This window comes from Apis dorsata, unplaced genomic scaffold, assembly GCF_000469605.1.
Source record: "Apis dorsata unplaced genomic scaffold, Apis dorsata 1.3 scaffold_1001, whole genome shotgun sequence".
NCBI lineage: Eukaryota > Metazoa > Arthropoda > Insecta > Hymenoptera > Apidae > Apis > Apis dorsata.
This window is the reverse complement of record NW_006264102.1, coordinates 146,910-152,307: the sequence shown is the minus strand read 5'-3', so window position 1 is coordinate 152,307 and position 5,398 is coordinate 146,910. Positions and strand designations below refer to the sequence as shown.

Below are 5,398 nucleotides of genomic sequence, written 5' to 3'. Positions count from 1 at the left end.
TAAATTAAAAATTATTTTATTATACTAAAAATTATTTTATTATACTAAATATAATAATTAATATAATTAATATACAAATAAAAAGGAAATATTAAAGTTAAAACATTTTAGAGAAAAATAAGTTTTTTTTATAAAAAATACTTGTAGATATTTTATTTTATTTTACCATAAAATATTTCAATTTGCTGCATATTATCATTAAATCTTTTTAAAAAAGTTTAATATTTATACGTTATTTTGAGATAAAGAATTATACCGTCAAGATTCAGTAAAAATTATAATGTAATATTTTATTTATTGCAATGATTTTTTAATATCCAAATTAAAAATATAATTATTACATCAAATTTTTTACGCTTTGATATATATAAAAAAACATGTTTACATTTTTATAGTGCAACCAATGAAATATTCATCAATAATATTTTAATGACTAAATTTATGATACAAAATATTTTTTTAATCATATTTTTCGTTTAAAAGAAAAATTAATTTTTCACTTTATTTATTCATTTCATTATGGCCAATTTTCCTCTAATCTATTTATTTAGATTAGATTAAACTACTGTAATATATTTTTAGTTATACTAGTAATAATAATAAAAAATAATTTAAGAAATAACTATTTTGTCGACATAATAAAGGAATATAATAATTTACATTCATTAATGCATTCCCTTTATATTAATTATATAATTATATTATAATTATATAATTTAAAAGAATTATATTGTTTTTAAATTTATAATTTAAAAATTTTAATAATTTTTAATAATCTTTATTTAATTTATTCGCATAATTCTTTTAATGTTAATATGATATACAATGATATAAAAATTATTCAAATATGACGAATTATTCCATATGTTTTAATATTAAAAAAATTGCTTATATTATATATTACATATTAATTTATAAATAACTATTTTTAAATTTAGATATATATACAATTTATAATTAATTTAAAATTTAAAAAAGCTACAAGTGAACAACGGTGAAAAATAAAAACACAAATTGTATGGGAATCAAATGTATAGAAAAAAAGTGTTGCAAAAGAAACTAACTTTAATATAATAATAATTGAATTCTAAAAATGAACTCTAAATAGATTCAGTGATTTGAATGGTGACAGTTGAAATGTAATAAGTGAAAGAACTAATAATATTTAATAAAAGAATAATATGCATATGCAACATTATGAAAATGTTTAGCAAAAGAAGTTCCTAAAAAGAAAAAGTTATAAACGAAAATATCTTGGAGATGATCATCTCTTCAATGATGAAGAAAAAAGACAATCGTGAAATTTAGGTGAGTTTTTAATTTAATAATATTTATAATCTTATAAATATCTAATAATAAAATTTTTTCTTAATTTATTATTTTTATAAATTTTTAAATGTAAAGTTTATATGATTATAAATTATCATTAATATAAAAAACAGGAAAACATTCTTTAATTTTAGAATGAAAGAATTTAAAAATTTAATTTTTTTTTTTAAATCTTTCAATTTTTAAATTTAATTTTCGAATTTCCAATTTTTTCATATTTGAAATTAAAAAATTTTAAATTAGTTATAAATAGATTCATTGCAAAATAAATTTTATTGTTTTTTTATTATTATTTCATAATAATAATATTAAAAATATTTCAAATAAGATAATAATTATTTTTTAAATTATATTAGGTATCGCGAACAAAAATTGAATAAAAAAAAATGTAAATAAAAGAAAAGACTTAATCTATAATCAAATATTGTGATATTTAAACTAAAAATTAAGAAGAGAAGATTCAAAAGATTCAACTCATAAATTCGAAAGATTATAAAACTTTGAAATTTTAAATATGTGCATATAATGTATTATAAATTTTTTTTGAAAATTTGGTTATTTTTCGATTTTATGCTATAACTTGCTATAACTTGCCAATTATAACAGATAGAAGAAAAGTTTTCAGATAAATTGTTTTTTTAAATAAAAATTATTGTTAGTAAAAAATTTATCAATTATTTATATAATTTATAATTTTTTTGAGAAAGTTAACTAAAGAATTGTTTAATAAATAGTTAATAAATATAATTTTAATTAAATTAATTTTAATTAAATAGTTATATTACAAAATAATATGTAAATCTAATCAACATACATCTATATAATAACAAATCTAATCAATATTTACATACAATCTCTAAAAAAAAATTATAGGAATGATACAATTGATATATATGATTTCCACATAAAATTATAATTTAATTAAATTATATTATATTCATATTCTTCTAGTCTAAAATTATATAAAAATTTTTTGATTTTAGAGTACATTATACGATTACGATATAAATTTATATATACGAAATATCATTAAATTAATCTTTTATTTAAAATATTATTATAAAAATATTACGACCTATTTGCTTAAGCATAATGTAAAATATATTGATAAAAAATCAAATAATTTTGAAAATCTATTTTGTTTTTTCAGAGTAAGATTTTGTACATTTACTTCATTATTTCATATGTTCCAATCATGCTATATGTATATGGTATAACAAATTTTTATGTTTTAAATATTTCTTTATTACCATAAATAATTCATATATTTATGATATTATTATATCGTATTCATATCCATATTCATATACTTAAATGTTTTATATATGTATATGTTTTCAAAATTATCTAAATATAATTGATTGTTTATTATATTTCTATATAAAATTTACTTCGTCAGAAAATAAAAATTTGATAATTATATTAAAAATAAAAAGTTCTAATAAAAATGATTAAACAATTTTATTTATTTCCATTTATTTTATTACATAATATAAATTATTTTATGAGTAAATATAAAAAAGAATTGCTTGTCAATGTGATACATTGCTCATCAATAATACAAGCACGTACAATGAAAAGTTCCAAATTATCGCGGAACAAAATATACAAGTAATATACAAAAAATATATTTGAAATAAAAAAAATGTTTTTTATATTGTATGTTTTTTATGTTTTATGATTATTGATTAAAATTTCGCATAAAAAAGTAAATTAAAAAATAATAAATTTTTTATTTATAACTTTTTTTTAATTACATTAATAATTAATAAATCTTTTATTAAATGATAGTAATTTTTACTAAAATAATTAAAAACAAAATTTTTTTTTTATCTTTTACAATTTTTGAATTATAACACAAAATCGAAAAATAGCCAAATTTTCATGAATTGTTTCTTTAAAATGAATTTGGACAATAAAAAAAAATTGCATAATATATATCTATATTTGTATATCAAAATAGAGATTTTAACAGAAAATATTATCAACATTAGATAGTCTCACATCATCAGTCAAAAAATCTCGGTGAATGAACCGAGAATGTATTTCTCTTTAAAAGAAATTAGCAGTAATATCTTTCAAAACTCAAATACTTTAGAGTGATAAATGCAAAGCATGAGGTATTCAGTTCTTCGCACACTACTGGTATCCTTATTAACATTATTACTATGAATTATGTTTTTCTCACTTTTAAAATAACATGTAAAAGAATTAAAAATAAAAAAATTAATATTTTTCTATTCTGTGAATAATTTTTTCTGAAGAATATTTCAATTTTTTAAAAATTGAATAAAACGCGATAAATGATAAATAATTATAGTAAAAAAATAAAGTTTTTCTTTTTTTATCATAATTTTTTTTATAAAAATTATTTTTAATTTTAATGTATTATAATATATTTAAGATTATAGAAAAGATTTTTTTTATTTTTATTTTAATTCTTTAAAAATAATATACAAAGTTTTAAGAATTAAATATATATAAATGTAGTTCATATAAATTTAAATTATATTGAGTTATATAAAATGAATCATTAAAATTTAATATTAAAATCAATATAAATCATTGTGGCGATCAGATAATAGGTTATTGAACATTAAATAAATATTTACATTTAAAGTTAATATAATATAAAGTTATACAAATGTATTATAATTGATGAATTATGCTGATAAATTTAAAGTAATATTGTTATTATTAAAGTAATATTATTAAAGTAAGACTTAAATAAGATCTGTCAAATGATTAAATGATTATTTTTTTCATTGAAATTAAATTATTTGCTATTGTATAATCATATGAAATAGTAATGTTATAATGTAATTATAATGTAGACTGGAAAATGTTGATACATTTTTGAAAAAAAAAATCATAAAAGAAATAATATTTTAATGATTTTTTTACATATTTATATTCAACTACATTCTATTCTTTAACAGAAAAAAAACATAAATTTTTAAAATTTAAACAAAAAATATATTTAAAATGTTTTTTCGTAAATGACAAATCTCTTCCACTTATAGAAAGATTGACGCATAATTGTAGAAAATATAAGACGTAAAAACAAAATAGTTTATTTCATACAATTATTTCATACATTTATTTCATCAAATTTTATAATGAAATATTTTTGTCCGAATGTAATCAATACATTGTGACACCATTTGGAATATTTGACATAAATCCAATGCTCATTTAATTTGGAATATGAATATAAAGAATTTGAATAAATACAAAGTGCATCTTTATTTTCACTTACGTTTTCAATATTAATATAATATTAATATAATATTAAAATCTATAAGATTAACATTATAATTAAAATTTTGTGAAGTTAATAAATATTCTTCTTAAAGTAATTTTTCTTCTTCGTTTGTAAATATTTATGATTTATGAAATTTAAAAAATTATATTTTTTTAATTATATTTTGTTAATTTTATATTTAATTATATATTTAGATAATGTCATTTTATTGATTTTATACTTTTTAGCTGTTGTTCTTGTTGGTTTACTTTCATTAATAATTTTCAATACAATATTTTTAATACATTATTAAGTGAATTTATTTAACAATTTTTAGAACTTCCTAAAAATCTATTAAAATATATAAGTTTTCATTATAATTTATTTGCTGAAAAATATCTATTACAAATTACATAAAATTAAACTATTTTAGGAAAGTATAATATATGTATCAAAACTATCTCTTGATTATATGTTTCATATTTCTTCAAATTTAAAATTTTTAAAAAATAATTCTAATGATATTTAATCTACATTTAAAACAACAAGAGTTGACATATGTAATATTGAGTGTATTTTCACATAAAATTAATAATATTTCAAAAATCAGTATACAATGATAAAATCATTATTTTTTATATATATTTATTATATATATTTATTTATATAAATAAAATAAAGTATTTTTATATTTTTGTTCGATATATTTTTCTGCATGAAAATGTATTTCCTTTAATAAAATAGTTTTAAGTTATTAAATTTCTTTAAATTGTAATCTACGATCTACATGGAACATTCTGAAACTGAAATATAGACTTCTTTTTT

At 15.7% G+C, this 5,398-nt stretch overlaps 1 protein-coding gene across 5 annotated transcripts in view; it reads left to right on the top strand.

Moving 5' to 3' along the window:
* The first annotated feature begins 973 nt into the window (after positions 1-973).
* Positions 974-5,398, top strand: part of LOC102681103 — a 53,995-nt gene continuing 49,570 nt past the window's right edge. For 3 of the 5 annotated variants that reach the window (XM_006624231.2, XM_006624232.2, XM_006624229.2), the window contains exon 1: positions 974-1,308. The gene's annotated coding sequence lies outside the window, so the exon portion shown is untranslated. The remainder of the gene's footprint in view (positions 1,309-5,398) is intronic. The other 2 variants (XM_006624233.2, XM_006624230.2) reach the window with 1 other exon arrangement.